Here is a 24,548-nt window from a genome sequence, read left to right on the forward strand (position 1 = left end):
TGTTCTATTTACACACATTATGATAGGTTTCAAAATACAGACAGGGTTTGAACCTTTTTGTACTGCATTTTTAAGACAGCTTTCACATATTTTAAAAATCAAAAAAAAACTGTGCCACAACTGCCATTCTAAAAACTAAACTTCTAATGTATTTTTCTCTCTTCCCAAGGGAAGCCATGATATTGACTGGTTTTCTAAAGTGTTTTTAATGAAAATGTGTGGTCTACTTTCCATTAAATCTGCCTCAAAATATATTAACTGTTAAATAAAATTAAATAAGCCTCATAAACTGTGCACTTCAGTCACAAACAAATCAAAAATGATTTATGTAGAATAAAGATGAAAATAGAAAGGGTGACAAAACTTTAGCTACCGGGACATGAACAGTGAAGAAGTTTTAATACATCTAACAATGCATAAATTTCAATCTTGTATCTGAATCCAAATTCTTATTTTAAATATAATCCATCATAAAAGCTTTGCAGGCAAAAGCGGTGGTTCCAAAACAAACAGAAAGTGATACATTTAAAATGGGTCCCACTTAGTGACACTGAATTTAAATACACTTGTTTTCACTCTTTATTGTAAATTATTCCGTAGGTTCAGAGTAGATCATCTCAGTAAAGTATAAAAAAGTTAAATGGATTGCTCTCTATGCAAATGTAATACTTTATCCTAGAAGAAATTAATCCTCTCCTATATAAACTCTTACATAACCGAATAAAATGGGCACACATTAGCCCCTTTGAATGTTACTCTCTAGGACAAGAAATGGGACTCACTGGTCTCAAAGCCATTCTAATTGAAAATTTTAACAAGGTGACACCAATAACCTGATAAAAAAAATCCCACTTTTTTCCCAGTAAAAATTTAGTTAAAATAACCTAACAGCTGATGCAAATTTACACAGCAACATAGCTGAGTGACAGACATCTGTGGTAGAGTAATGCTAGGCTGTTTCTTGCTTTGTTTATGCAACAATCAGCACTGTCTTCTGTTCTAATTTATTTTAACTTCCGCTTAATTAAATGCAGAAAAGAACTAATGTGTTGGTTTGGGGATTTTAAATTACTTTTTACACAGCTATTTTTAAGGCACTAGGAAATTTACTTGATATATTCATGCTAAAAAAGCATATTACAACTGTGATATCTGTACAACGAGTCCTAATACCTATGAAAATGATTGGAACGAAGTATATGCCTGCTACTGGACAAAAATTCATCAACTGTGCAATCACTACACTGAAATAACAGAGGTTATCTAAATCCAAGATCTAACATGCCGAAGCCCTTCTAGCACCCTTTTATGTTCCCCTCCATAATTGAGTTCTGTTACTAGATTTAACTCCAAATTTAGAACAACACACCACGGAGAGACCAATTCATCGCTCTTAACAGGGCCTACTAGTTCTGAAAGCCACAACGAACGGGATCCTTCTCCCCAAGGACTAAGGATTGAGCTGACCAAAACCTTAAAGAAGCAACAACTCTGAGGGTTTTATGCTCATGCAGAAAGACATCAATCTGCTCTCTCCCTTCCTCAAGAGTTTATGCTATTGCTATGGCACACCATACCCAAAGACAAGCAGTGTACGTAAAAATGGGTGTAGCCATACAAGAGATAGGCCCTCTGGTAGCCTAAAAGTTACACAGGTTCTAAAAGTGATGAATTCACTTTGGGTTCATATTGGGTAAGTTAAAACAAACATTGTGAAACCCTACTTCTGGAAAGTCACCATTTTAGTAATTCAATAAAAGTAATTTTTCAGTGTATTCCGTTTACTTGTACACTTGGTTCCTATAAAAATCCAAATTTAGATTCTCAGTTTTGTAATTATTCATTTTGCATGATCTATATGCATATCTTATGAAAACATCTTATTAATCTTACCATGAAACATTTGTAATTTTAAAAACTTTTCTAGAAGAGCTAAAATGCATCACAATAACTCTGCCTTCAAAGTAGGGGAGTCTAAATTTAATATGCACCAAATAAATACTCCATCAATTAGGTGAGTGTAAGTAAAAGGCTTTATGTTATGGTTTATAGTAATTTCAGATAAAAAGCTTGTGTGGTGGAGTGAATCCAGCTAATATGACGGCAATATTTTAGCACAAGATAGCACACATCTTGAAAATGTTTTAAGGGCACTTTTTCGTGATTTTCTTCCGAGATCTCATTAAGCTTCAGTGAAACACTACAACATTCAGTAGAGTGTAATGTTCACAGAGTATAAGCTTTTCAAAAGTGTGATAAAACCATAAAACCAATTAAAGGTTTTCATATCTCCTCTAATATGTTCCTTAAAATTTGCATAATTTCTGATTTGATGAAAAGAAAAACTCATTTACATTAAAAAATGGGGCTGTAATAACCAACCCCAAGCTGATGAAAACCGGGGCTGCCAATGGATCTTTGCAAATAAATAAATAAAAGGGGCAAAGCAAATGATAAAAATGATAACTTCAGAGCTGCCCCCACATGATGAGTCCTCTTATTAGCAAACATTTTTTCTACCTAACCAGTCCACTATATGGATAGACAACAAGGCCTCAGGAACTGACTCCTCTTTCATTTTTCTGTGTCTTCCTGACACACTATAGTGTTCAGCATCCTGTTTTTGGACCACAAATACCAGGGGCCCCACTGTTTTAAAATGGGTGTTTTCAATAAGTCAGTTCAAGAACAACAAAACAACACCTCACCTCTAGAGAAGAAGCATAGAGTCAAGAAACAAAACTCTGCAACTAGTTGCATGTTAAATTTAACCCTTAGAAGTATTTTCCTTTCTGGTGCTGTTGAGTTTAGCCCCAAGGCAGATCAATTTAAATGGTGCAACCAGGCTGTAGAAGCTGCAGTAAGGAGTGTTTTCCATCCCAGGGGAGTCCATTGAGCAGAACACACTTTGTGAGCATTTAGCAGTCAGAAAAAATAAGACGGTAGAGCTGCTGCTGAGCTTAGCCCCAGACAAGTTAACAGAGAAGAAAAGCCCTTGGGCTTTATTATTTATTATTTTTACTATTTATTAGTTCGCTTGGGAGTCAGAGGTCATGGGTTCGAACCCTGGCTCTGCCACTTCTCAGCTGTGTGACTATGGGCAAGTCACTTAACTTCTCTGTGCCTCAGTTGCCTCATCTGTAAAATGGGGATTAAGACTGTGACCCTCATGTGGGACAACCTGATTCCCTGTATCTACTCCAGTGCTTAGAACAGTGCTCTGCACATAGTAACCACTTAAATACCAACATTATTATTATTAGTACAATATAATAGAGTTGATGAAGCAGCATGGCATAGTGGATAGAGCATGGGCCTGAGAATCAGAAGGTCATGGGTTCTAAACTCAGCTCCGCCACTTGTCTGCTTTGTGACCTTAGGGAAGTCATTTCACTTCTCTACAACTCAGGTACCTCATCTGTAAAATGGAGATTGAAACTGTGAGCCCCTCGTGGGACAGAGACTGTGTCCAACCTGATATCCACCCCAGCACTTAGTACAGTCAGTGTCTGGCACATAGTAAATACTTAACAAATACCATAATTAGTATTATTACTGTGATCCCAGCCCACAAGGAGTTTACAGTCTAGAAATGTAAGCTCTTTGTGGGCAGGGAGTATATCTGCCAACTCTGTGATGCTGTAGTCTTCCAAGTAAGTGCTCAAACACAATAAAAAAAGGGCTTAGTACAGGACTCTGCAGATACTAAGCACTCAATTGATTAATTGATGAAAGTTACACACCCTTAGGTACATATTAAAAAGTCATACTCAGATTATGTAAAAGTAGGGCTGGACAAAGGAAGATGTCCTTTCTGATTTAGATTTTCACACCCAGATGAGACTCTACCACAGTATTGCCTTTTTCTCAGTGGTGTTCTGCATCACTGTGCCTTTCCCACTGAAGATACTCAAATACTTCTCATGTGAGAGATGAATTTTTCTATACTGCTTCTCTCTGGATAGGAATTTCAGGATAGAAGGGCAAGGAAACCGACAGAGCTTTGAACCAATCCCAACTCTGTAGGCTTCCAAAATATTGGGACTCCCACAACCCTGATTCCTAGTATCCTCTCTCCTCCACAGAAAAAAATGCCAGTGATATGGCTCCACAGCAAGGGATTTTAGGAAGAGGGTGCTGGACAGAGAGAAGGCGAGTTTAGTCTGTTCACATAGCCTGCATTTTGAAGCTGCCATCACCTCCCAGGTATTAAGAGCTCTGTAACCACTTTCAAACTCTCCATGACCTCCCAATTGGAGAAATTCTGGGGCAAGCAAAGGCACCATCCATATTTTTGATACTAAAATGGCTGGCTGGCAGATTTGTTGGAAAGAATTTTCAAAAAGTAACACGAATGCCTTTATTTTCCTAAAAGCAGAGTCTTAAATATAATGTTTAATCCATATTTGTTGGAACAACATTTAGATTACAAGATTACTTGAAAGCTTTCCTGGTTCTTTTCAGGTGTGATTTCTTAGGCTATTATACATTTGAGTGGTCAGAGCATATTATATGTGCATTTTGAAAGTATATCCTAAAATGAATAATGTTGATTTAAGGAAATAGGGTGGAGCAGATGGCTCAAAGCCTGGATCTTGCAATAGCCAATAAACTACATGTTTTAAACACAAACCTAAAAGGACATAGTTAATGTTAAGATTAGCAGATCAAAAGTGAAAGGGAAATTCTATATCAAAGCCAAAAGGACATTCTTTAAATTGTTGTTAATCTTTCCAAACTATTTTTTTAATCTAAAACTGAATTTAGGGGATTAATAAACAGGATATTATACTGATACCGACCTATCTCCACATTAGGTGAATTATGAAACCAGTTAATAATGTTAGGTTAGAACAACTAAGCTAGTCAGGCCTGGGAGCTACTCTCAAAATTACAGTTCTTTTATTAGGCCCACCAGCAGCTCAGAGACACAGTTTTACAGTAGTAAATTTAATTTCATAGTCCATAGAAGTACCATTTACTGCAGCAGGAAGGAACCTCTGCCTTTTGGCCTGGGACAAGAGAAGCTAGGGTTTTATCGAGCATCCCAGAGTTTATTACTTTCTGTGGCTCTTCTTGATAGAATTTTCTACCCTAACCCAATAGCTAGCAAACCAGAAAGGTTAACATTATTCTTTACTTACTGAATAGGCTGTATATTTAACCAACAGCCTCAGATTCCAAAACAATGTCAGTATTGATCTAAATTTCTAAGTCTGGAAGGCTCTAAGCAAGCCATCTTTGGTCTCTTACTTTCATTGGTTTCCTACATTTCCAAATGTACTGTTAAAAAGAAACTTCCTTTTTAAACTGAATTATGCTACAATTGTATAATTTTGCACAACAAATATAAGGCAATTAATACTAAAATATGCAAATTATATTTTCAGTGACCAAGCAGAGCATTTAATTTTTTAAGTAACAACAACTGAAAACTCAGCTGAATCTCAGCCTATTCAAAAAGTTATCCATGGTGATTGGGTTTGTTTTTTTTTTATGGTATTGGTGATGTGCTTACTTTGTGCCAGGCACTGTACTAAACACTGGGACAGATACAGGATAATCAGGTTGGACACAGTCCTTGTCCCACATAAGGCTTACAGTCTTATTCCCCATTTTACAGATGAGGTAACTAAGGCACAGAGAAGTGAAGTTACTTGCCCAAGGTCACACAGCAGATAAGTGGTGGAGCCAATATTAGAACCCAGGTTCTCTGACTTCCAGGCCTGTATTCATGGCATAGTGATGGAGCACGGCCCTGGGAGTCATTAGTGGTGGATTTTAATCCTGGCTCTGCCACTTGTCTACTGTGTGACCTTGAGCAAGTCACTTCACTTCTCTGTGCCTCAGTTACCTTAACTGTAAAATGGGAATTGAGACTGTGAGCCTCATTTGGGACAGGGACTGTGTCCATGGATTTGGGAGTAATCAAAGTCTCCCCAACACAGTACGGTACCTGGCACACAGTAAGCTCTTAACATGTGGGTCCCAGAGCAGGAGCATCTTGGCCACAGCTGTGCAGTTCCTACACAGGTTGGCTCCTTCACAGCCTAGGGCTTGGGGCAGGAGGAGAGGAGGAAACATGATAGGGTGTTCTTCCACCCCTACTTATCTCCCTGACTGTCTAAGGGCTCCCTTCCCTTCCAAAATTAGAGAAGGTGAACCAACTGCTAGGGCTGTGCTTGCTGCACACCTCCTGCTTGCTATCCCTGGCAACAGGCCATAGCTGCAGGAAGGGAGAGAATTCCAATACAAGAGAGGGTGGGAGGTACTCCCTCCAGCTGTGCTTGAGGGCAGATATTGGAGGTTTCTTCCCACCCCACCCATGACCCCTTGAAACTAATCCAGCCCTGTGTACATGCACAAATATGACCTAGGCAAAGAGAAACAGATATACCCAGGGTCAGGGAAAGAGGCTGACAGACATCCAAAAGGCACACATGGTGGGGTCACAGGGAACATATGGAAAAGAAATAGGGACCTGGCAGGGGGCCTGATACTAAAGGAGATTGTGGCAGAGAGGGGCCTGAATATTTATTACTATTCAAGCCAGGGAAAGGAGTTGGTCTGATCTCTGTGGTGACTCCGACTCCTGAGCAACCCCCATCATTTTAGTGCAATGGACAGGGCAGGTGTGCAGTCACAGCTGCCTTTATAAAAGAAGCTGTATGTGGGAAAAGACTACCTAGCTTCATTACCACAGATCAGAGTTTGTGACCACAAAGACAAACAGCCATACTGATGGTAGACTTAGGAGTGTGCATTTAATCAGATTTCCTTCAGACTCCCCAAATGGCATCATTCTCCCAGCCTTATGCACACCCCGCACAAGGCTGTCAGAAAAACTTTGCACTGATGATAGAGCAGGTAGTTATTCACCATTGAAATCTATGTACTATAATAATAATAATGATGGTATTTATTAAGCACTTAGTATGTGCCAAGCACTGTTCTAAGCACTGACTATCCCTAGTCAGACTTAAAGCAGCCCATTTCTTCCCCATCTGTAGGAAACAGAACCAGGCATGATTACTGATAATAACATTTGCAATATTAAGTACAGAAAATTTACCACTGACACCAAAAATTAACGACCATGTTCACTGTTAAACCATCATACACCACAAGAGAGGGATAATTGTTACTGCTCCCTCCCCACAATTTCCCTCAGAATAGAGAAAATACAGTTAATAAATGATTTAGAGTACAAAAGTGGTACTCAAGAAACCTCCAATATTACTCCAAGTCATTTAGCCCGAAACATCTCCAGTTAGAGAGACAAATCATTCTGACATGATTTTGGACCAAGGGTTAGGTGAACGGATAAGAGCATTTGGGAGGATGTTTTTCAGTGTCTTGAGTGCTTTGTCTCAGCCTGAACAATTACTAAATATGATGTCCTGGGAAATCTGCTTTTATTTTATAGCCAACAAGAATGATGTAACTATTTATATTCTATTAATTGCCTTTGTTATTTCCCATTGGTAAGTAAAAGAAGCCCTTTCTCTGATGACACAGATCAGTCATTCACAAGTCACGAACCAGTCAGAAAGAAAGCAATTCAGGAACAAACATTTGATTTTTTTGAGTTCCATGTAACTTTGACTGAGAGGTAGGATGCCACTAATTCCCCCTTCAGGCTCAGGAAGCTGTAGGAGTGGATTAAAGCTTCCCAACTACCTTCATGTTCTCCAACATTCAGTACTGGAGCCAGGCTTACACCCCAGTAGATGAGTTTCTTGACAGGCTAATGCAGCAGAAAGTTTTTGTTCAACTATTTTAGAGTTAGACAAACCAAACTCTTCCCAGGGAGTCCAAGCAGTGGAATTGTTAATCGTTCCCAGTTTAGGGCTCCACCTCCTACTATGCTTCTCACATCTGTGATGACTGTCTATGGTTGGGCAGTTTGGCCTTTGAGGAACCCCTGCACTTGTATGTGAGGAAGCAACCTTCCCTGTTGAACCAAGGTACCTAAGTCTTACATATATAGAAAACACAGTTGCTAGGTGAGAATCACATAGTGTGAACTTAGTTTTCATCTTCTAGAAAGAAAATCTTCCTATCAAAAGTATCCCAACATGAATTTAATTGGCTGTCTCTTCATTGTCTAGGAAAATGGAAAAAGTGAGGTTGCTTGCTCAATGTGAAGTTGACAGCTATGCCATTAAGATTCAATCAAATATTTCAAGAGAAGATAAATATTTTTGATTAATTAGGACAAATAGCATTTCAAAGTGTCTATCTTCCTGCCTTTATAAAAGGCAGAGTCACTGACCCAGTGAATAAACAAAGTCATAAACTACAATTAACTTTTTTTATTCTACAGGTAGTCCTTATTAACCCTCATTTTGTTCAGGACCCTTTCAGAATGTTAAGGAAAAATGGGTTTTGCAACTTGAATTTTTCTACAGTAATATAAATTTTGTCCTTTAACATATCCTTACAGGTCAATTAAAGTTGTGAACAGCATACTGTATTCATAATATATTAGACAATTACTCTAATGAGTAAGAAATACACATAAACCAAAAGTAAAATACGGAAATTCAGATAAACCAAACTTCTCAGATTTACGGACCTGAAGGGGATATAAGACAAATGTTGAAGCAAGATATGCAGGGGTTTCTCATAGTAGTTTATGTCCAATCAATGGCCTATCGTTAACTGCAAATACAGTATACAATTTAGAAACTTCATAATCATCTGAACAAGCATTAAACCAAGTTGTGTAGAAATAAAAATCTTAGTTATCTAAAACACAAGGAGTGCTAAACCAAAATGGCATAAACAGAATCTCTGAGTCTATCATATGGCCCAGCTTTTTTTAGCCTTAATGAACTAGCATTCTCACCAATAGGGTTCAAGTCCCTCAAGAGTAGGGACTGTGTCTTTTAGATCTCTTGTAGATTTTCCCTCAGCACTCAGTAATTTCTCAATATATAGTGCTGATGAAGTTACAAACTTACACCTCATGTTAGAATCACAAATAAATGTTAAGTTTATTAAATTGCATGTCCTAAGACCAAGGAAAATTACTATGTACTGCTTGAGAAAGGAGTTGATTCAGGTAAAATCTGGATGTAAAACTAAAGTCTAGGATAAGAACTTCACTCTTGCAAGCAGAAACAAAAGGTATTATTATTGTAATCTACAGTCATGAAATTATCTTTGAAATCAATGTTACTATAAGTGGGGGTTTTTTGAAATTTTAGAGCCCAGAGTTGATCTTATTATGACCACCTATTACAAAAGAGACTTTGATTTAATTTATTATATTCAGAGTCTAAACATATTCTTTATAGGAAGTTTAACTTAATATACATCAACTTTTGAGCTATTTCCACCCAGTAATAAGTGCATTAAAAATTAAAAACCTTCAATGGTGAAGGTCTTATTAGCCATATTAAAATTACATCTTCAAGAGGCCTTCCCCAGCTAAGCCCTCATTTACCTTATTCCTTCTCCCTTTTGCATCACCCTTGCACTTCGATTTGTACCCTTTATTCATCCCACAGCACTTAAGTACATATCAATCATTTATTTTAATGTCTGTCTCCCCCTCTAAACTGTATACTCCTTGTCGTCAGGAACATGTCTACCAAATCTGTGATACTGTACTCTCCTAAGCACTTAGTATTCATTCAATCATATTTATTGAGCACTTACAGTGTGTAGAGCACTGTACTAAGTACTTGGAAAGTACAATTTGGCAACAGATAGAGACAATCCCTACCCAACAACGGGCTCACAGTCTAGAAGGGGGAGACAGACAACAAAAGAAAACAAGTAGACAGGCATCAATACCATCAAAACAGATAAAAAGAATTATATATACACATTAATAAAATAAATAGAATAAAGATATGTACAAATATACACAAGTGCTGTGGGGAGGGGAAGGGGGTAGAGCCGAGGGAGGGAGCAGGGGTGATGGGGAGGGGAGGAGGAGCAGACAAAAAGGGGGGTTCAGTCTGGGAAGGCCTCCTGGAGGAGGCAAGCTCTCAGCAGAGCTCTGAAGGGGGGAAGAGAGCTAGTTTGGCGGATGTGAGGATGGAGGGCATTCCAAGCCAGAGGTAGGATGTGGGGGCAGGGGTCAACGGCAGGACAGGAGAGAACAAGGCACAGTGAGGAGCTTAGCAGCAGAGGAGCAGAGCGCGGGGGCTGGGCTGCAGAAGGAGAGACAGTGTTCTTCCCACAGTAAGTACTAAGAACAATTGAGTGATTCAAAATTTTTCCATATCCTATATATTCGGCAGATTCTCAAAATGAACACTGAGGCACACTTGGGTAGGCCTAGTACCCTTTGAAGAGCTAAAAATTTATAAAATGCATATGAAAGTATAAAAACCAGAGACTCCTAGGACTAGGTAGGATAGATCATCTAGTCCAGTCCCCTGCCACCTGACAGGTGACAAAAAGTAGACCGTTTTCTATTCTTAAAGCTCTCCTAAAATTTGGCCTATATAACCCTCATACCCAACTAGAAGCCAAGTCCAATCTTATCAGAATATTTTAAATCAGTCAGGATTTTCCCTTCAACCAGCCCAAATATTTCCTGCCTTAGTTTAAACCTATTTCCTCTGGTCTTCAAGAACAATTGTTCAGCATCCTCTTCATATACAACACCCTGCCTTCTCTTCTCTAGGCTAAACAATCCCAGAGTATTTAACCTTGTCTCTCATTTTGCTCATCTTATCCTTCCCTAATTTCTTCCATGTTCCTCAAAGTGTAGTGATCAAAACTGAATCCATCCACTTCTCATTTTGTTCTTCTTAGCTTTCATTATTTTTTCCATATTTTTTAAAGTGAGGTGAAAAACTGAAGGCTCCACTTCATATGTTTTAATGTGAAATTGTAACTACAAAAATGTTTTTTACCTTTTACAAAGATAAGCACATATATCCTTTCCCATATGCATTTCAAAAAATATTTTAAACAGATTTTAAAAATAGGATGTGACAATTCCTTAAGTTCCCTAGAGTGCATGTCACTGACCTGCTGATTGAATTTTTTTTTAATGCCCTATTTCTTCTCTTATTGTAGCTTCCCAGTCTTTTATTACACTGCTCAGCTGTTCACATTTTTTTGTGGGTGGGAGGTTAATAACGCCTCTGCCTTTCATTCATTTATTGTCACCTTTTTATCCCTGCCATGAGAGAGTTTATACTTTCCCCTGGGCTTCCTTCTAAACAATACAGTTGTAGAGGCTGGGTTTTTGTTTGTTTTCTTGGGGTTTTTTTTTAGGGGGAGGAGGTCTGGCAGGTTATCAATTTGTCTCTTTGTAAATATGAAAAGTTGGCTTAGCTCAATTTTATCAATCTTCTTTACATTAAGAAACTTTCAACTGAACCACTGCCATTCTATTTTGAATAAAATATTTTGGTTTTCAGAAACAAAGTCATTCTTACTGTGTTAAACTGTGCACCTTAAACAGTCAGAGAATTTCTTAAAGTAAATAAAAGACAAAGGCAAAATTTAATCAGGTAGCAAGAGAGCCTCATTTGATTGGCATTTAAAAAGCCAGAGGAATAATAGCAACCAACTTATTTTCCTTCTCTTAGAAAATTACCATGAACCGAAAGAAACTTAGGGACTAGAGACAGAGGAACAACTCAAGCAAGATGAGGGGAAACAAAATAGACCAATCTACTTATTGGCTTTAGAGGTACTACAGCTATTCAAAATTTGGAAAACAAAATCCAAAATCCACATATTTATTAGTGACCAATGTAAGCAGGTTTGTTCTCAAAAGTCGATTTGAAAAAATCAGTTCTAGGTGTAAAAATGTGTGTTTTCCTGGAAGACTGCATTCTGATTATCCAGGGAATGTTTGATTTATATAGTTACCAATAATGTTCCTTTTCTCTGAACTTCCAATGTATTAATTTCCTTATCTAAATTTATTATCAATGGTACTTGAGTGCAGGGCACTGTACAAAACACTTGAGAGTGCACATAAGAAGCAAAAAGAGGCATGGTTCCTGTCCTTAAAGCGCTTAAAAATCTAATGGTGGAGAGGGCAAAAATATCCACAAGCAGTGGGAGCAGGAGAAAGGGCAAGTTTATAAAAAGATAGGGGCACGAGCTCCCCTCTCAGGATTGCACCTGGAGAGTTTGCAGTAGTCTACCAGTCTCAGCTATGGGAGGCAGAGCCAAGCAGAGGCATACTCACTCCATTCCTAGCTTGGACAGTGGCTAGTGAGTGGAAGGCAATCTGCTACAAGGGAAAATTTACCTGTGCTGGGCTGCAGCGAAGAGAGTTGAGGGCAGAGACCCAAGTTTACCTGATGGAAGAAAGCAGTGGTAAACCACTTCCGTATTTTTACCAAGAAAACTCTATGGATACTACCAGAAGGATTGCAGATGAAGGTTGGCATTCTGGGAGCGATGTGTCCATGGAGTCACTATGGGTTGGAAATGACTTGACAGCATAAGACAAGTGGTAAGAATGGTAGCATGAATTAGGTGATAAACATTTACATACACATTAATGTCAAGGATGGCATAAATATATAATGCTAAAATAGGTTATAACACTGATGAGATTTTGTGGGTTGGTAATTTAATAGCCGAGGTACTTGTTAAGCATTCACTCTGTGCCAAGAACTGTAGTAAGCTCTGGGGATAGATAGAAGACAATGGGAAATGATCATATTTTAGGAGGGCTTTGAAAATAGGAAGTGCAGTGGGCTGGCATAGTTTTCTCCCCTTCAAATACTTATTTTTTGTTTGTTCCCAGATTATTAGCATACAACAAGAGGATAAATATATTTTGCTTGAGAGAGATACTGAATTTCCCTTGCCAATCACTGAAATCACTTTCGCCATAGCAGTCAACAGTATGCTGGTATTCTAAGAATTAGGTTGGAAACAAATCAGCAAATCTGTTTCCTATGCATAGCACTCAGTCTGTATTTTCTCATAGTTCCTCAGGACAAAAGTGGATAAGAGGACAGAGATATATAGACAGTATGACATGGAGTCTGTGACTGTTAACTCATTGTGGGCAGGGAATGCAGCTACCAAACTGTGTTGTATTGTACTCTTCCAAGCTCCACACACAGTAAACATTCAATAAATATAACTGATAAAATTAAGCTAGTATGCAGATAGCAGAGTTTCTGAATCAAACTGATGCAGAATTAGTATCACATTGATGTAGAATTATAATTATGGGACTCCAGTAATATTCAGCATATCTACAAAGTTTGTTTGGTACTATGGGATCACTTTGATCAAAAACATCCAAAATAGATGTTTCTATTGGAGAAAAAATGCATTTCTATTCAGGCATAGCCATTGTATAAGATTCACTTTTCCCCCGTGAATGGTACACACATTTTTTTTTTCTGGACAATGAAACCCTAAGCTTTAATCCTTTCTGAATTCACGCTCTAGTTTGTGAAGAAGGTGGAGAAAAAAAATCCTCTAGAAAAGACACAATTATGGCAGATAGACAAATAATGAAACCAGGCTAGACTCATTTCTCAGAAAGTTGAATGCTTGCTAACTACAAGCCTCATAACAAATAGGTATTTCTTACCCCAGTAGCATTATGTAGACATAATCTTCATCATGATCCAAAGAAGCATATGAATGGGGTTGGGAGCTCCGTGTCATGATTCTACTAAACATGGAGGCAAATTCAGTTCCAGCCCGATCTCAAGGTGCGCAGCTTGCCTACTGAGTCCTTCTTCCCTGCTACTCCTGAGTAGACCCAGAAGGTCCTTTCTGACCACCTAGTCCTGAAGATCTTTTGCTAGAACTCTTCACATAGGAGTTCAGTTCTGGGGGCAGGGATTGTGTCTACTGCTGAATTGTACTTTTCCAAGTGCTTAGTACAGTGCTCTGCACACACTAAGCACTCAAATACAACTGAATGAGTTCCAGCTCACTCACTGCAGAAGGAGCCTAAGGGAACACCTTCGGTCTGGGACCTACAGCCATCCAGGCCTATCAAGTAATGCAACTTAAACAATACTTAATTCTGGGACCAACTAAGCTTGGTCTGGTCTGGATTAGACCAAAATCAGATTGAATCCAGCAGCAGAGAAGTAAAGGGATGCTCATCTCTGGACATTGACCTCATTGTGTTTTCTGCAGTTCATGATGACTGAACCACAGACACTAGTTCTTTTCACATTTGGCTGAAACAAATATTTCACTTGAAAATAGGAGCTGGTAGTAGTATTAAGAAACATTTGATGTCTATTTTGTGTACTATACTAGGCACTAAAGGTAATGAGATTCAGCTTCACAAAAACATTCAGTTGCCTGCATAATTCCCCTTTTAATGGTATTTGTTAAGTGCTTACCATATGCCAGGCACTGCATTCATTCATTTCATTCAATTGTATTTATTGAGTGTTTACTGTATGCAGAGCACTGTACTAAGCGCTTAGAAAGTACAATTCAGCAACAGAGACAATCCCTGGCCACAACAGGCTCTCAGTCTAGAAGGGGGAGCCAGACATTAAAATGAGCCACTAGGCATGCTGCTCCTCAAGGGTGTGGTGCTCTCATGGTGAAGAGATTGAACTGATATCGAAGGAGTCCACGTGGGCAATTAAGGGAAGGGGTAAGATTCAGTGAAAGACTTTGTACTAAGCCTCATGATTTTTCTTCAGAGCTCTCCCAGAAGACTTCCAAGTCTACAACTATTACAAATATTGCTGCAGGAAATTTTATATCAATTTTGAAGAGCAAAGTTTTCCAGATGTGACAGGAGCATATGATTCTTTAACCCGTCTCCCAGCAGACACCAACACAGAAGAGTAGTTTCTAAGATTTACTATAGATATAATGTAGGATGAGACCCACTAATCATCATACAAACAGATAAGGAAGTTTTAAATATGTGCCTAGAACTTGTATTTAATGAGCATCCACTTGGTGCAGTCCACTGTATTGGGTGCTTGATAAGTACAGAATGAAGAAATGACTTGCACCCTTCCCACAAGAAACTTACAATCTAATATGGGAGACAAACATCATAATATTTATAACATGGAGAATAGTGAAGAGATGATAGAGAAAGAAAAATCACAGGGGAAGCTTCAAGCAGTTGGTAAGCCTATTTAAGGACTCACTGATTCTCCCTAAATTTTAAAACAGAGTAAGTGCCAATTTCAAATTTAGTAATATTCACTGTTAGAGTATGGGAATAAAAAAAAAGTCAAGGGGGGGATTACCTCTTAAGAAATTTGAAGTTTTTGCACAAGAACGCAGTCAGCCAAACTGTGCCAAGATACCAGATGGGCCGCTGAATATTTTTGGATTTTTATCTTTCTGCCAATGCACCCATCTAGAAAAATTATGGGTTTTGGTGTGTTTAAATCCAGATACACCCACATAATTGAGGTAGATGAATTGGGTCCTAAAATTGGACAGAGGCAAAGAAATATAAATGCTTTCCCAAATGTGTATAATTTAGTTGCCCCATCATAGTTAGCCACGTTCATGTAGTTCTTCCTAGATGAAAAGCAGCATGGCATAGTGTGAAGAGCCTGAGTCTGGGAGTGAGGGGAGCTGGGTTCTAATCCCAACTCTGTCGCTTGTCTGCTGTGTGACCTTGGGTAAGTCATTTAACTTTTCTATGTCTTGGCTTCTTCATCTGAAAAATGGGTTTTCAATACCTGTGTGTCCACCCCCTCAGACTACGAGCCCTGTGTGGAGCAAGGACTGAGTCCAACTGGTTTATCTTGTATCCACATCACTGCATATTGCAGAGTAAGTGCTTAAATACCACAATTATTATTACACCCCCCAAATATAGGTGTAAAATATATGGGAATCATTTAAAGTAAGTGGTATTTCCAAAATGTATTGGTAATTACAGGTAATTTATTACAAAACTTAAAACATAAAAAGTATCCTTTCTAAATTTTCTCATCTAGTGTTATTTGGTTTCTAAAGGACTCAAGGAGAAATTTAGTTGGATTACAAGAAAACATTATAAATTTTATTTGCGACTGGGGGTTACAAAAGGATTTCTCTCAAACCTATCATGTTGCTAGCATGTTCCTGCTCAGCAACCTCAAAATATTCATATCTTGGAAATAGACTGAAGTATAAATATATTTTCAGACATCACAAAATGTCTTAAAAGCTTTCAATACCCACCCCCAGTGAAGTGTCCAGATGTTTCCAATAGTTGGTTAACTATTGTATCCCAATAAAGAGATATGCCAGGTTTCTCCTCTGCTGGCATTGAATCAATCATTTATGTCCTTATTTGGATGCCTTTCAGGAAAGGCTTTATGCAAAACTCACAACTATGCTCAGAATAATTCTTGCCCTAAATATCTTCAAGTGCACATTTCTAGGTTTCAACATGTGTGATCAGGGTGGATTTTGGTAACTCTTAGCTAATGTTTAGTAGGTTTAGAATTAGTGTTTGTTACTTTAAGCTTAAGGAAGCTTATGCAAGTTGACTTGATTAAGGGTAATGCCAGTCAATTGCTTTGTTATTGATTTTATACTTTAACCCAGTATCTCTACTTCAAGCAAGAAAATTACCCAAAACACTGAAGCTTGCAAGTTTGGGGATAAAAGATTGGATAAGACCCTCATTAAGGTTTAAGAAATTCCTAGTACAGTATTTAATCATACTAAAACTATTCTGTTTCCATACCTGCAGATTTCTCTATGTTAGCATGGTGAATTCCTACTTTATTGACCTTCAACTGATAAGACACCTAGAAATGACTGATCCTTGATTCCTAATATGAATGCTCATGGTGTTGTCAATTGGAGCCTTTTAGAACTTTACCTTGTTACACTATATTTTGCTGTATTTGTGTCAAAGAGTGAACAGGAAGGGGATCTTTTTTTTAAGTCCAAAAATTAACATAATCATTTTTCAAATTGTAAACTGAGGTATATCAGCTATTTTTCCATCATTCTTCAAATAAAAGGAAAAGGAGATCTTATCATTTGCTTATCTTAGAATTTACAGACAAGGATCCTAATATCATCTGGATGGCTACCAAATGAATTTTTCAGGAGTATATTCACAGGGCCTGAAAGTCTACAGTTAGGGGAAAGACATTCACTTTGTGCATTACAACCCTGGGGTATGATTAAACAGATCACATTTTACTGTTTGCACAAAATAAAATACTGTCACATGATAGAGTAATTCAAGTGGTATTTCAGGCCGTGTAACTACAGGAATTAAAGGAGCATTTTTCCTTGCAAATGTTATTTCACTCTTTTGCCACACATGCCATTCTGGCATCTTAACAGGACCAAAAAAAAAAAATTTCATGAGGTGGGTAACAAACAAAATACACTAGCTCTATTCATGAAGTGAGCCAGGGTGAATATGCTACTCTGGGAGTAAAGGGCTCATAAGAAAGACTAGGTAAGTATGGATAATTGAAATCTACAGCTAATGTTCAAACCTCCCATCAACCTTAGGAATCGGAAAGCCTTTAGCTTTAACAATTTAACAAATTGGAGTAAAATGGATTTTTACTACTTCTGCCTATGTCAGATGATGGGGATGCTAATATGAAAGAAAAGTGTCAAAACAAGCAGCAAGAGGAAAAATGAAAATTAAATAATGATCAGATTGCTTGGATAATCCACAAACTTGATAAGCAACCTCAAATAATCAAGAGTTGGCTGCAACTCTTGCAAAGTACCACTTAGCAAATCATCTTCGAAAAACTATCACTTATGCCCCTAGAGTTTTAAATTTACCTCAGTTTCATGAGACCTCAAATAAATTAAACCAGACAATTCAAGGCCACTAAACAATTCTTACTGAGAGTTCAGCAATTACAAGAGAAACAATGCTGAAGTCCCAAATCAAAAGGAATTATTTATTGATTTCACTAGTGAACCCAGCCCTCAGTTTTTAAGATAATCATATTTGGGTATTTTTGTGCAGGAAGCATGAACTGAAATGATGAAAGCCACTCTTCTGATTGAGTCGACAGTCTTTTAGACAAAGGATGTGTCCTCTCTAATTTAGATCAGGATGTAAAACAACTAAGGAACTGAGAAGGGGACCTCCAATTCAGAGATCCCTTTGGCTCCTCTAGGCAGCCTAGAAAGACATTTCCCCTGCAATCTGTTAAGTACTCTTCCACTCAGGTGTCCCTTCTGTTTTATAAACAAGCCCCATTGAGGCTCTAGGTCTAGTTAGGACCTCCTCCACAGAAGGGGAGGACATTCAGAACTAAACCCACTTGACTGGAAGCTACAAACTGCCACACCTGTCTTCATATTGCTTATAACTTGCTATAGCAATGACACCCAGATCAAAGCATGTGTTAAAGGGGAAAGGAAACAGTTATTTTTCAAGGTTCAGTCATGTGTATAGCTGAGAAGTGTGGGGAGCTGTTTCCCAGCAATTCCATCTTCAATCCTCACAGTGACAGAGTATTACCTTTAGGTCAGCAGATAAATGCATAAGAAAAAACAAATCCTCATTTTGAAAGATTTGTAATATTTATATCAAGGCACTGAAGGTAACATCTGCAATTTCACTGTCATGCACCAGAGAGAAGCCCTTTATATCATAAACAAAACAAAAAGAAAAATGTATGCAGGGGTCTAGATAAATCTGTGGGCTTTGATTTATAAAAATAGTGATAGGCCACTTCCTTGCTTATTTAAAAGAGAGGGAGAGGGAGAGAGATAACAGACCCCCTAGCTAAAAAGTACAGGATGGAATGTGTATGCTATGATCGGAACAGCTGTACTAGACACTTTACAGCTGATATTTCTGCATAATGCTGCTCTTGAAAGGGGTCCACCTTGGAAGAGCTGCTCAAAAAAAAAGACATTAAACATCATACTTTGTGTAAAGCCAGTCTCTTTGCAGTGTGAACTTTTATGGCATTGATATACTTATAGCATAGATATCCACAGCTGTCCTTAGGATTTGACAATTAAGCCACAGATGGTGAGATGCAGATGTGATTGAAATTCTCTATTCAGTACTGATAACCCTTTGAACACTGTACATATACAAAAATCACCCATTCTTGGGCTACCACAATTGTCAACTACAGCAACTGGTGCTATTTTGTAATGGATCTTCCCAAAAATAATCGCTACTCTAAGACAGTCACCCCATTCCTGATGTTTCCACCACAGATTGGTATATCTATTGTATATGTGAACTGAATAGCTAGGCTAACTCATTTAAACGGGTAAAGTAACAAGAGACAATTCCAAGGCTACCTTCATTGACCAATCATTTCCCAAAGTTTCTAAACTTATGTAGCACTTCAGTAGGGTCCAAGCCATCCTTGTAGTACAATTCTATCACTTCATGTAGCAGATAGAGACAGTGCCGAAAGGACATTGTGCAAATGTCCTTTTTTTAAAAAAAAGAATCAGAAAGAACACGTCATTCTATTTGGGGCTAGAAGCTGCGTAGGCCACAAAAAAGGTACAAATGTACACCCTTCAAAATCAGGGACAGACGCACAAGCCTGGTTACTTGAAACAAGTGAATTTTAAGAAAAGAACAAAAGGTGGCCTAAGCAGACAATACAAACGCATCTTTTCCATCGAAGCCCTCATATAGCCATTAAATATGCCTCAGATGATAGCCAGTTACAATTATTTGATCAAATCGCCACCTGGTTATGAGAGCCCAGCTTTTCCTGCATGCTCCGTTTTACTGAAAACATTAAGAAAAAGATAAACCATTCATCACAATGCATAGAAGTTTCAGGTAGATCCTGGAACTATTCCAATTTTCAACACATTGGTATGGAAGAGAAACTGTTCAGCTACTTGCCTTGAGCTATCAGAGGACCCCAATGTGCTCCCAAGTCCATGAAGCAGACATCTGTGAAAATGTACACAATATCCCTGGAGGCAAGTAGAGAAAGGTCCTTGCATAAGGGCAGCAAAGCAGAGAAAACTGACAAACTGCACGGCGATAAAAATTGAATGAAAAAGTATGAACTACATTTAACAGTGGTTTTACAAATTGAAGGCTGAAGGGCCAGAGACAGGTAAAAGCATTCACCAGAACACCAGGTCAAAGGACACTGCTAGTGGGTAATTCTGTTGCAGAGAAAAATGGTTGGATGAGATTTAATAAGTTATGTTATATGATTCCCTATTTAACTAACAGCACATTGGAATAATGGGTAGAGAACTTGACAAGTAACCGCATGAAACTTCACCTAAAAATCAAAACCCAATAGTTATTCACTCATCCAGTGCCTCCAATCCATTAGCTAACCATTTGTTTTCAAAACAAGATTAGCAGCAAACTAGAAAGCAATCAAAGTCACTAGAAATAAATGTAGATGTAAAAGAAGGGATTGGGGCAAAACCTTACAGAGTTCATATCTTTACAGTAGGAAAACTCTACAGACAGACCACTTTCTACTGCATATAATCCACCACCAGGTACACTTCCTCAAGACCTTCCTCAAATTGTTCTTAGAACACCTTTTAAACCTCTAAAACCAGATTAAATAAAAACAAATAGAAATGACAGGCTATTTCTAAAAAAAAAAACAAAACACCAAACTTCAAACATATATACATATATATAAAATGGATAAAGAGCAAAAAGGCTAATAAACCTTAAAAGAAAGGGAACTTTTACCTAAGTGGTACCAAAAAAATCATTTTTAAAATAGAATGAATCACACACCAGCAAACCACTTGCTACCCAGAAGATAGTCATGGCCATACACTGCACTGTTCTCAATCTGGATAGAGCCTACATGCCTTCATTTCATAAACCATATTTATTCACAAATTACATCACTTAATTCATTTTTGTCCTCACAACATCCCTGCAAGAAAGTCAAAGTACTACAGAAGCAGTATGGCCTAGTGGAAAGCACAGAGGCATGGGAGTCAGAAGATCTGGTTTCTAATCCTGGCTCCAACACAAACCTGCTTGTATGACCTTGGCAAGTCACTTCTCTATGCCTTAGTTTCCTCTAAAATGGGGACTGAGTCCTACTCAGACTGTGAGCCCCATGTGGGACAGGGTCTGTGTACAACCTGATTATTTAGTATCTAACCCAGATCTTAGTATAGTGCACGACACATAATAAGCATTTCAAGGACCCATCATACCTCTATTTTACAGATGAAGAAACTCAGGTGGAGAGAGGTTAAGTGACTCGACCATGCTTACACAGGAGGTAAGTGGGAACACTAAAACTAGAACTCAGGTCCTCTGATTCCTAGAACCATGCTCTTTCCTACTATTTCTTCTGGCTCCTCATCTCTCTTACCTTATTTATAGCTTTCTACCTTCTTATGTATATATCTATAATTCTATTTATTTATACTGATGCCTGTTTACTTGTATTGATGTCTGTCTCTCCCCTGCCCCCTCCCCACACTCCCACACTGTAAGCCCACTGTAGGCAGGTATTGTCCCTATTGTACTTTCCAAGCACTTAGTACAGTGCTATGCACACAGTAAGCGCTCAATAAATACAGTTGAATGAATGAATTCTCTACTTACCCTAAGGTTTCACCTGATAACCAGGAAAGCAGACAGATTTGCAGGAAGGGAATGGGTGGGAACAAAGCTAGATGAGGAGGTCGTGGTCAAATAGAGGGATCTGAGAGTTGGTAAGGATAGAGATAATACAGCAACTAGAGATGATGACATAGAGGGTGTGTCCAATTTGGTAAGTGGGTGAGGTGGGGTGGAGCAGGAGGTAAATGGAGTTGAGGAGTGATAGAAGGTGGGAAGAGGAAAGGCCATCAGAAACATCCACAGGGATACTGAAGTCCCCAAGAATCAGTGTAGGGATAGAGAAGGATAAAAGGAATGTGAGAAAGCAATCAAAATGGTTCAGAGAGTTGCAGGTGGGGCAGGGGGGAAAACACATGCAGCACAGATGACTGTGACTAGTAACTGGAGTGGGTGAAATAGTGCAATGATATAGGCTCTAAAGGAAGGGAAAGAGAGGGACAGGGGGAGGTGGAATGGTGTGAAAGCAGAATTGGGGAGCCAGAAGAAAGCCTACTCCTTCCCCTTTCACTGTGAGGCTTAGGGAGTGGTAAGAGGTGAGGTCCCCTCTAGAGAGAGCAGCAGGGCAGAGAGGATCATCTGGGGAGAAACAGGTTTCAGTGAGGGGAGCATGAAAATTAGGTGAAAATAAAACCTGTTATCACCACCACCGAGTCACTGCAAATGAAGCTTCTAGAGCTTCAGGACTGCTTCCTGTGTGTTCTTGGAAGAGTCACAAGCTCTGGAAAGTTAATGATGGAAGAAGCAACACCTGGTTTTCTTCTCACCTGCTTCAGCTGTTGCTACTCCACTACTTGCTAGGCTCCCTTGAGTTCTCACCTTGTCAAAGAGTCCTGAAAGAATCAGCATATGTATCCTTCACTGAAACTCCTCTGAATTAGAAGATTTTTAATCTAACTAGCAAATTAAATTGAAATTGGAGAAACCAAGAACAAACATTGCATTATATCAATCTTATGCTATTTTTTATACAGTCATTTTTATTTTCACAGAGATAATTGCCCATGGAAGAAGTTGTCCATTAAAATGGCCACTTTTCCCTAGATTTTTTAAGGGAGAGAGCAAAAATCTTTGAAGACAAGAAATGAGGTTTAAAGCAGGGATAGGCTATGTCAAATAAGGTCAGTGTCAAATAAGTCTCATCATGTCTGCTGGTTTGATATTGGAGTGAAGAGGCAGTGGAAGAGAAGGAGACACAATGCTTTCATTGTAAAGACTACAATTTCTTTATCCTTTTTCTAAGCCAAGCCATGCAATTTGGGTTAAACTGGCTGAAATTTTTGAATGTCTGTTTATTCAGCCTTGTTTCTTATGCATAGCTAATGCTACAAGGTGATTGATTCAACAGTACTGTAACCTCAAACTACTAATATTACTGTAGCATCTTGTTTTGATTATCACAGAATAATGTTCCCCAAATTCACAGGCCTGGAAAATCAGTCAGGTTAGTTAATGTTCTCACTTGATCTGTTCCAATGTGTGTCAACCACAGTATTTACCTGCGTAACTTCTTCACTTTTGCAACCCCAAAATAGGGGAGAGACAACTACATGGGGTCTAAGAAATCAAGTCCAGCAGTAAGGGAGCAGGAGAAACAAAAGGAGAAGAAAAAAGAAGCAGAAAAATGGAAGGGAAAGGGAGTTTCCTCATCTGTAAAATGGAGATTAATTGCCTGTTCTCCCTTCCTCTTAGACTGAGTCCCACCCATATGGGGACAGGGGCCTTGTCTAAAGGGATTATCTTGTATCTACCTAGTGCTTGGTGCTTAGTGCTTGCCACACTTAAGTGCTTAACAAATTCCACAGTTATCATTATCATTATTATTAGAAGTAATAGTAGTAGTAGTAGTAGAAAGGTAAGAAAAAGGTGGTAGGGCAATTGAGCCTGAGTCTCTTTCCTTTTACTGCACTCTCCCAAGTGTTGCATATGTACAATAGTAACTTCATGAATTAATTCCCTCTACTTTCTCCTCTTCATACTCAGGAGTTCACGAGTCTCAGAAAAAGGAACATCTTCCCAGGAGCCTGTATCAGCAGGCCTTCTGACTCATCTCATCTTCCTACTCTAACACAGGCCACCATTCCTGCTTTCAAAAATAACCTTTAACTTCCTATTAAAAAAATAGTGGCAGCCAATTATACAAGTTAATATGGTATTGCTTTCCCATAGTGGTCTCATTGGCTTGTTTCACAGCTTTGCTTTAGCTGGCCATTTCCTGGAATGGAACATCTCAATTCCCTCTTTATTCAAGGAGACCTAGTTTATAACTCTATTTCCAAGGCAAAATGTGTTGGCCTGGAAATAATAATCACAAACTTTAACATACACATAACAGCTTCAGCGTTACTTGGAGTGGGAAGAAAGGATGGTATACAAGTTTCATGGCTCAAGGCAGTTATTCAAGGTGATTTAAACCTTTGGTAATGTTGCGGAGTGAAAGAGATAGAGGTGGCAGAAGGGAGAAAGGCGGACACTGAGATCTCTGCAGGGTTCAGGCACGTGTGGGCACGATAAGAGGTTCAATCTGCCAGTTTTGAGGAGATTAGGGGAGAAGAGAGAAGTGGTGAGAGATGAGAAAAGAGGAGGTGATTTGTTGTATGCTTGCACACGAGCCAAACTGTAGGGAACTTTTGGGATCGATTGAGAGAAAGAGAAAAGTGGAAGAAGAAAAGAGTAGTTCCTACCCTTTCTCATAGAAAATACTGGGATTTATGATAACATTTCAAGGCTCAAAATAGTCCTTGTAATATTTTAAAATTATTTCATAAAAGACAATGTTGCAAAGTACATTTTTGTTTTTTATCAAAATAAAAATATGTATTTTGTTAACTTTTCTAGATCTGGTAGGAAATTCAATTGCTCAGCTGTTGTTTTGTGCAGTGTTAAATATTAAAATCTAAGAACATTAAAATTGTACCTGTTTCCCATGGTTAGTCAGGTTGCAATGAGCAGGCATTAAAACTTAATAACACATTTGGAGAGTATTTTCCAGGATCTCTGCACTCCTGCAAACCCTTTCTATTATAAATACAGACTTTAAATATATTCTCACTTGGAGATAACTTAC

General features: G+C 38.5%; 1 protein-coding gene and 1 non-coding gene across 2 annotated transcripts in view; one reads left to right on the plus strand and one right to left on the minus strand.

Moving 5' to 3' along the window:
• The window catches only part of PTPRG (protein tyrosine phosphatase receptor type G), a 686,752-nt gene that overhangs the window by 592,668 nt on the left and 69,536 nt on the right, over positions 1 to 24,548 (minus strand). The gene's annotated exons all lie outside the window — the stretch shown is intronic.
• Positions 12,088 to 12,225, plus strand: LOC114806907. Its single transcript, XR_003754960.1, has one exon. It is a non-coding gene; the product is annotated as a small nucleolar RNA SNORA7 (small nucleolar RNA).

This window comes from Ornithorhynchus anatinus, chromosome X1, assembly GCF_004115215.2.
Source record: "Ornithorhynchus anatinus isolate Pmale09 chromosome X1, mOrnAna1.pri.v4, whole genome shotgun sequence".
Classification (NCBI taxonomy): Eukaryota; Metazoa; Chordata; class Mammalia; order Monotremata; family Ornithorhynchidae; genus Ornithorhynchus; species Ornithorhynchus anatinus.